The 9,441-nt window shown below is 42.4% G+C and overlaps 1 long non-coding RNA gene across 1 annotated transcript; it reads right to left on the bottom strand.

The window, feature by feature from the left end:
• Window positions 1-1,035: 1,035 nt before the first annotated feature.
• Window positions 1,036-9,349, bottom strand: LOC140712735 (uncharacterized). The gene is made up of 2 exons (XR_012094450.1): window positions 6,949-9,349; window positions 1,036-4,942 (listed from the first exon to the last, which is right to left on the bottom strand). It is a non-coding gene; the product is annotated as an uncharacterized lncRNA (long non-coding RNA).
• Window positions 9,350-9,441: the final 92 nt, after the last annotated feature.

Raw genomic sequence — 9,441 nt, 5'->3', positions numbered from 1 at the left:
CTGAGCACTTACTCATTGATTAGTCCAACCTTGTGACAACATGAATTTCTCTGTTGCTAGCGCACTAATGCAGCTGGCAACTGGCTAAACTTCAGGCAGCAGAGAATGTTCAGTGCTTGCTGCTTTTTGAAAAATTTAAAATAAAGGGCTTCATAATATGCCGCCCCAAAATATGTTGTTTTGGCATATTCATTTGAGCTGAAGGTACTGGAGAAACAGCTGATGCAGGAAAAGCTCTCTGATTCTCCCTTTCTACCTGAAAGCAGGTCATACAATTTTCCATGAGAAACGTGCCCTCTGTGTACAAGGAAGAGAACATTCTTATCACCACAGAAAGGGAATTGACACTGAAGTAGACGTATGCAAACAGTCTTACTAAAATAACCTTTAACTTCCACTGGTTCCCCCTTTATATTTCCTAGTCACTGTCCCACAATTTACTGCCATGACACAAGAAGCCCCTTTGTCTTGTCACACCCCCATAATTTATAATTCTTTGTGTAAAAAGGTATACAGTAGTTCCTTGGTATGTACAGGGTATTGGTTCTAGTTGCCACCCCCTGCATATGCAAAAATCTGAGGATGTTCAATGGCATAGTATTTGCATACAAGCTATGCACGTCTTCCTGTATACTTTTTGAAAATTTTTTTGAGAGAGGGTCTTGCTGTCACACAGGCTGGAATGCAGTTGTGTGATCTTGGCTCACTGTAACTTCTGTCTCCTGGGTTCCAGCGGTTCTTGTGCCTCAGCCTGTAACTGGGATTGCAGGCATGCACTACCACACCTGGCTAATTTTTCTATTTTTAGTAGATGCGGGGTTTCACCAGTTGGACAGGCTAGTCTTGAACTCCTGGCCTTAAGCAATCCGCCTGCCTTGGCCTCCCAAAGCGCTGGGATTATAGGCATGAGTTACTGCACCTGGCCCTCCTGTATACTTCAAATCATCTCTAGATCACTTATACCTAATATAATGTAAATGCTGTGTAAGTTGTTGTTATACTGAATTGGTGTTTTATAAATTTGTATATTTGTAGTTTTTCCTTCTTTTTTTTTTTTTTTTTTTTTTGAGATGGAGTTTCACTTTTGTTGCCCAGGCTGGAGTGCAATCTCGGCTCACCGCAACCTCCGCCTCCTGGGTTCAAGCGATTCTCCTGCCTCAGCCTCCTGAGCAGCTGGAATTACAGGCATGTGCCACCACACCCTGCTAATTTTGTATTTTTAGTACAGATGGGGTTTCTCCATGTTGGTCAGGCTGGTCTCGAACTGCTTACCTCAGGTGATCCGCCTGCCTTGGCCTCCCAAAGTGCTGGGATTACAGGCCTGAGCCACTGCGCCCGGCCTATTTTTTATTCATTTCTAAATATTTTTCATCTGAGGTTTGCTTAATCTATGGATGTGGAACCTGCAGATATGGTGGGCTGATTGCCTCTTTGGGTCTTTTCATTTTTTTTCTTGAGGCAGAGTCTCTCTCTGTCACCCAGGCTGGAATGCAGTGGCGCTGTTAACAGTGGAAGGTATGCTGACAATTCTGAAGGCATTTCTATTTTTATTCCGCCAATAATTTTAAAGCTAGCTTATTAAGTTACACTTTAAGTCACGTGAACTTGAAAATTGCTTAGACTTAATTTATGAGCACACTTTTACTTACAAGCCAATTTGGTAGACACAACATAAAACAGTAAGTGTACACACAAATAAACACATCTAGACATGTATACACACACATCAACAAAGATCCAATACTTTGGAACCTCAGCCATGAGATAGCAATACAAGCTTGTGGTTTTACTTTAACCTAATAGAAAATACAAGGAAGGCTCTGAACCAAAATTTCAGGTAAAGCAGTCTCCATGGCAGTTTGATATTGAAAGGCGAAGCCTCCCAGCCTCCCTAGACTTCCAGGAGCACTGGGGCCAAACAGTACCAAAGGAGGGCGTCACATGTTAACCAGGCCCCCTGCTTAGAACAGCAGCACAAAAGCCTGGATACATGCAATGCCATCACACTTTCCTATTAGACAGTGAATTTCAGATTCTAAACAATTTTGGGGCCAAGCAGCATTGCAACTGTGAGATAATTTTTTTTTTTTTTTTTTTGAGACGGAGTTTGGCTCTTTCGCCCAGGCTGGAGTACAGCGGCATGATCTCAGCTCACTGCAACCTCTGCCTGCCAGGTTCGAGCGATTCTCTTGCCTCAGTCTCCTGAGTAGCTGGGACTACAGGCATGCGCCCCTACGCCTGGCTGATTTTTTTGTATTTTTAGTAGAGATGGGGTTTCACCATGTTGGTTAGTCTGATCTCAAACACCTGACATCAAATGATCCGCCTGCCTTGGCCTCCCAAAGTGCTGGGATTACAGGCATGAGCCACCGTGCTCGGTCTCCAAGAGAAAATTCTAAGGAGGGTTTAATACTAGACCTTAGAACCTCTGCCAAGAGCGTCCTCTTTGGAGAGTTTGAGGTCCGCAGAACCCACAGAGCATCCTCCTGTAGGGTCCAATCTTAGAGTTCCAGACGTCTCTGGCCTTAGGTGGGTGCATCAAATGCAGGTTTCCCCTCCAAAGCATACTATGAGATTTGTAAGAATAGCCAAGAACTGTAATGAGAACTGGATGCCGGGTGAGCCTTTTGTTCCTTAGCCAGTAGAGTACGACATGGGAAGAATTTAGCATAGGAAAAGAAGGTTTACGTTGCCTGAAATATGTGCAAGTTTGCTCTGAATTGCACAGCAGGTAGAGATCATGGGCCATGCATGGAAAATATTAAAAAAAAAAAGTCTTCCCGCTTTGGGGCAGGGCAATTCTTCCCATTCCCTCCTCGGCCTTCAGGCAGTACCAGGGAGTGACCCCAGCCAATTGCCCTCAATTTCAAGGAGCTACTAAGAAACAGCCACTGTAAGACTGAAAAAGAAAGAGAAGACAAAAACATAAATAAATAAAGACCCAGATTCCGTAAGTGATCTGGGCAATGATGGTTAGGCTTCTCCACTAGGAAACCCCTCAGTTTCACTGGCCACGGCCAGAAACCTGCAGTTGCTTCCAGGTTTAGGCACTGCCCACCAAGGGTCCCAAGTTGGAAAGTCCCAAATCTGCTCCATGGATGGAGCAGGAAGGAAAGGGAGAAAAATGAATCCCAAACTTTGGGCTTACCTCTCCCTCCTGGCTGGTTTGCCAAAACATGTCAACGGTGGAGGATATCCAAGTTCTTCGCGTCTTGAACAAAGAATTGGACAAAATGCACAAACAAACCAAGGAAGGAATGAAGGGATTTATTGAAAATGAAAGTACACCCCACAGCGTGGGAAAGGGCCTGAGCAGAGGGAGTCAGGCACTGTTACAGAGTTTTTGTGAGTTTAAATACCCTCTACTTAGGGTATGCCCTATGTAAATGAAGAGGATAAAGTAAATGAAGAGGACAAAGTCATTTATGGCATATGCCCTATGGAGAGGATATTTCCTGTTATAGCTTAAGTGTGAATTAGCCTTATGCTCCCTGCCTCCAGATGCTATTTTCCTGCCTCTCTGTGCAATCTCAGCTCACTGCAACCTCCATTGCCCAGGTTCAGGTGATTCTCCTGCCTCAGCCTCCTGACTAACCGGGATCACAGGCGTGAACAACCACGCCCAGCTAATTTTTGTATTTTTAGTAGAGACGGGGTTTCACCATGTTGCCCAGGCTGGTCTCGAACTCCTGACCTCAGGTGATCCACCCGCCTCGGCTTCCCAATGTGCTGGGATTACAGACATGACCCACTGCGCCCAGCCTTAATCTATTTTATCGTGATTCTGGTTCACTGCAACCTCTGCTGCCTCTCGGGTTCTCTGCCTCCCGAGTAGCTGGGATTAGCTAATTTGTCAGTTTAATTCTTAAACCAGCTGCAGAACCTAAGAGAGTAGAAGGAAGTTTTCCTTTCCTGCACTAGGTGTATGTTAGTTTTCTGTTGTCACTGGTAGTGATTTGAGACACAACAATAAGCCACAAATTTAGTGGTTTAAAAGAACACAAATGTATTATCTTACAGTTCTGTAGGTCAGAAGTCTGACATGTGGCAGTGGCTAATTCCTCCCAAATCCCAACACTTTGGGAGGTGGAGGCGGGCGGATCACCTGAGGTTAGGATTTTGAAACCAGTCTGATCAACATGGAGAAACCCAGTTTCTACTAAAAGTACAAAATAAGCTGGGCCTGGTGGCGCATACCTGTAATGCCAGCTACTCGGGAGACTGAGGCAGGAGAATCGCTTGAACCCAGGAGGCGGAGGTTGCGGTGAGCTGAGATCGTGCCATTGCACTCCAGCCTGGACAACAAGAGGGAAACTCTGTCTCAAAAAAAAAAAAAAAAAAAGAAAAGAAAAAAAGAAAAAGAAAAAAGGCCAGGCGCGGTGGCTCAGGCCTGTAATCGTAGCACTTTGGGAGGCTGAGGCAGGCGGATTGTCTGAGCTCTGGAGGCTGAGGCAGGAGAATCTCTTGAACCCGGGAAGTGGAGGTTGCAGTGAGCTGAGATCGTGCCACTGCACTCCAGCCTGGGCTACAGAGCGAGACTCTGTTTAAAAAAAAAAAAACAAAAAAACACCTCTATTGAAAATACAAAACTAGGCTGGGTGGGGCATGGTGGCAGGCGCCTGTAATCCCAGCTACTTGGGAAAGTGAGGCATGAGAATTGCTTGAATCTGGGAGGTCAAGGCTGCAGTGAGCTGAGGTCACACCACGGCACTCCAGCCTGGGTGACAGAGTGAGACTCAAAAAGGGTCTCAAAAAGAACATAGTAAAAATTAAAATAAATAAATAAGAAAAAAAATAAAGAAGTCTGATATGCCTCTCACTGGGTGAAAATCAAGGTGTCAGCAGGGCTGTCTGTTTTCTTTTCTGGAAGCTCTGGGGAGGATCCATTTCCTTGCTTTTTCTGGCTTCTGAAGGCTTCCCACATTACGTGGCTTGTGGCCCCCTTCCAGTGTCAAAGACAGAAATGACAGGTTAAATACTTCTCATATCACATCACTCAACCTGTCTTTCCTGCCTCCCTTATCCACTTTTAAGGACACTTGTGATTACACTGGGTTTGCCAAGGTAATCCATGATAATCTCCCTATTTTAAGGGCAACTGATGAACAACCTTAATTCCAATTGCAACTTTAATTTTGTTTTTGCCATGGAGCATAACATATTCAGAGATTTCACAGATGGGGACATCCTTGGTGGGGGGGCACTGTTCTGCTTACCACAGTTCATCAGTAGATGAGAGAGAAAACAGAGAATTTAGGGAAATCATATATACATCTCTATTTTCTGCTGAGACATCTCCACAGTGTCTTTACAGACTGATAACTAGAGCTATTTCTCTAGTTAACAAAGGCAGAGTGGGCCTTGCATTGCAGGTATTTACCACGGCAAATGCCAAGCTTCTTTGTGCAAACGTTTATGTGTGTGCTAAGCATTTTAAACAGACCTTTCGCATCACTCTATTTTCACACTGTGAAGGATGTAACGTAGTTATGAGCTTTGAAGATGGACAGACCTGAATTTAAATTCTGACTCCATTACTTATTACCCCTATGAACCTTGAGCAATTTACCTAATCTTCCAGAGCTTTAATTTCCTCATCTGTAAATTAAGGATTAAAAACAGCTAGCAGAAAAGGTTATTGAGTGAGTTGAATACAATAATGCATGTGAGGCCATGAGCAGACGCTCTAACTATATTTTGAATTGTTTTTCCCTTTAGATGTTTTCCCAGGTACCTGGCTCTCTCGGCCTAGGACACATAGTTCCAGAGGGTATAAATCTAGTACTTGGTTCCAACATGGTTTTGCTCCCTAAATACTGAAATAGTAGACAAGAAGACACACCTGAAGCCTGAAAGAGGTAAATGTAGTTTACAAGGAAGGGAATACTCTTTGTCATATAAAATAATAGTAAGTTCACTAAACTAATTAATGCATAAACTCAACTAAAATTGTGAGTTAATAAGGTTGTGATGTAAACTGAATAAAACATAGTCGTTTGTTCTATTTGGTGATCACAAAAATATATTAGTAAGGAAAATTAATAATAGCTTGTGCTATGTGTCAGGTCCCAATGTGAAGTGCTTTACAAACATCGCACTTATTTCCATCAACTATCAGGTGTTATCCCTGTTATACTGAAAGCAAACCAAAGTTAAGGAAAGGTGCATAACTTGCCATCATTATAACTGTCTAAACTGATGAAGAGTATGTTATCGTTAAGTCTTATGCTCCTTAAGAATGTGGGGGTACATCTATATCTTCTGCGGGCAATGATGGATGGAATATTGGGCTGAACCAATTAGTATGTTAATTATAAACTTCTGCTTGAAGAAGGGATCTATGGTAGGTATTAGTAGCGAGAGATGAGAGGTATCCTTATATCTTTTAATTTCATATTCTTTTACTATGACAGAAGGGCAAGAATCTAGGACATTAATTCAGTTAACTACTATTTATTGGACATTTTCTATTTTCCAGGGATTATGACATATCCCTCTTCTACATTTATCATTTAGACTTCAGTTTTCTTCACTGAAAATTGAGGGGCTTAGTTTTAAAGTTCTTTTTTTCCCCCCTTTAAATATCTAAGAGCCTATAAATCCACTCAATCTTCATTTTCTCCCAACTAGACCTTAAAGTGGCATGCAGAATTACAGTGAGATACAGGTGGGCTGTGTACGGTGGTTCACAGCCACAACTGGTGGTGGGGAGAGTAAAGCTTATGATTTCCTTTTTTCTCTACTTCTTCCTATCCATAGTTGCATAAAAACATGGTCACACATTCTTACTTGATTACTTGTAGAAAGACACATTCCAATGATACTAACACCTTTAGGGTAAAGGACATCTCTTCCTTCACAATTTATTGCAGAATGCTGAGTATACAGGAGAAGCTTGAGGAATGCTTAAGCAATGTTCAGTTGATATGAAAAGTTTTATTAGCTTACCTTCTAGTCTATTTGCTTTAGTTGCTGCCAAACATCGATAGCCTTTCAAATCAGGATCCTTCCTTAGAGAAGTTTGCAGGAGGGCTCCAATTTCCATATACCAGATTAAATGCTTTTCCTTCTCACCTGTTTAGGCTAATGGCCTTCAGTGTTATGCAGAGTAAAGAAATTCTGCAGCCTCCATTCAGAAGAACCATTCTGTTTGAAAAAGAAAAGGCTAATTCCGGGAGAGTCATTAAATGAAAATGAGACACTTCAGAAAAATTCAAAAAAAAAGGTGAGTATTCTTGAGGAAACGCAAATTGTTTTGCTGTTTAGACCGAGATAAGCTCTTCAAAGCCTGTTCTCAAGCTGATTTAGTCTATGAAAATGATTTCTTATGTATGGAGGTTTTCCTATAACTTTACTTTGCTGTTGATAAATTTCTTTTTTATACTAAGTATTTTTTGGTGGAAACTGTTTAGACCTATAACCTTAGAATACTGGCCTGACTTGGAGAAAAATGAACTTGAAAAGAATCCTGTGATATATGGAGCACACACCTTTACATATAAAAATTAAACTACTGGCCCATAATCAATATAGCTTGCCTCATGATAGATTATTCTCAGGCTAAATAACAGGCACTCAACAAAAGTATTCATCGTTTATCCCCTAACATTATCTAGTAGCTGTAGAAGCTAGTGATCAAGTAAGTAGGAGAAGAATCTTTAGAGGTGGAATGTAACTTTATGCAGTAGCAGTAATTCTGCTCCATTTGTAAGGAGGGTGAAATGAGATATGGTCATGTATCCTCTTGGTACACAAGTTCCATAGGCTATTGAAAAACAAGTGTATACCCTCTTATATCTGCATTCCTTATTCTTGGAAGAGCTTATAAATCTTCTTTCGACACTTCACAGTTATAATTCTCCCAGGGAAACTAAGGAAGCACATGAGTCGTGTTTCTTGACTTTGATGTTGTATAATCTGAAAATTATCTATAGATGCTTTTTTTTTTTTCATTGGTACTAGAAAATTCCGCTTAGGCTCAATCAGTATCCATTTCTAAACTTCTGCAAGAAAAGCTTTAACTCTTTTGACATGCCAAAAATCCAGGTGTGAATTAAACAACGAATGCTTTACCTCGTTTTCACCACTGGTTCTCCCAGTCAGAATCTTTTCAATTCATCCTCAGCCAATGCCTGTCATCCACGGCCTGGCAACACACCCTTTCACCTCCTCATACCCCGTGTCTTCACTTTCCCAGTCCTTTGGCTGCCCTCCGGTTTCTTCCCTCACATACCTGTCTGACTAGTTCCCAGAAGCCTGCAGAGATTGTTCTCCGATTTTAATTTGGCTGCCACAAATAAAGAGCTTGGAGTCCAAATACTCCTCTCTCAGAGAAAAATCTAAATGGATATAATTCATAAGCAAAATAACACTTCTGTTTTTTTCTCTATAAACAAACCATGCATGGGCTTTTAAAGGAGAGAAAGAAGAGTGGATTGACAGAGAAAATAACTGTCTAGGATACAGGTTAGGAAGACTGAGAGAGCAAGAGAAAAAGCATCAATCCCAGTTGTTACTCCACGAGGCATCCCCCAGACCCTTCTGTAAAGGTTAATGAAGGCAGTACGGCAGTTATCTTTGTTTTGTGCACTGATGCAATCCAAGCTTCCATGATTTAGCACATAGTAGGCGCTCTAAAAATATTTATTGAATGCTGAACGATGAGCGAATAATTAAAAACCGGTAAGTTGATACCATAAATACAATGCCAAAGGCTCCCCGATCACATGTTTAGTGTTCCCAGAAACAGCCCTATTGTTCTACATCTCTATACTCTGGCCTTTTCCCGTTTTTGTCATTCGAACTCATATACATATTTAAATCGAAGCACACACAAATCTCTGAAATGACAAACTTAAGTGTTATCCAAAGGAAGTTATATTAGGTTGCTGCTTTGAAAATGAAGTCAACTCCTAACGGGTTAGCTGTTTCTGCAGCATTCGTTCCCGCCTTCTTGGAGTTGAGGTGAGGGATTAAACAATCAACCTTCTCCCTCCTTTCTCTCATTCTCAAAGTTTTTCTGGCCTTTTCTCTCCTTTCCTTTGCCTCATTTCCTTTCCCAGTCTATCGTTTCTCTAGGGGTCGTGGCTTTGCTCTTTCTCCCTCTCTGCCTCTTGGTCCCTTTGATCCTTTCTTTCTATCCCTTATTCCCAGCAGCTCCAGAAAATACCTTCTTTCTCCCCTTCTCACGTCACTTCCCTCCCTTCTCCCATCTCCCTCTCCTCTCCGAGAAGTGCGTTCCCCACTAGAGGCCAGCACTTTGTTAGTGTCCTCCCTCCAACCGGCGAGCAGAACTCGGAGAGAAAGAAGGGGGTAAAAAAGAGGAGAAAGAGAGCGAGAGAGGAAAAAACCCCGGGGCCTGGAGCGCAGAGGCCCGGGAGCTGCGTCGCCATGGCAACGGGCGCCGGCAGGAAACGAGGGACGCGCGGGAGGGAGGGGGCG

The sequence above is a fragment of the Chlorocebus sabaeus genome, chromosome 11 (genome assembly GCF_047675955.1).
Source record: "Chlorocebus sabaeus isolate Y175 chromosome 11, mChlSab1.0.hap1, whole genome shotgun sequence".
NCBI lineage: Eukaryota > Metazoa > Chordata > Mammalia > Primates > Cercopithecidae > Chlorocebus > Chlorocebus sabaeus.
Note: the sequence above shows the minus strand (reverse complement) of the source record. Positions and strands in the feature narration are given on the sequence as shown.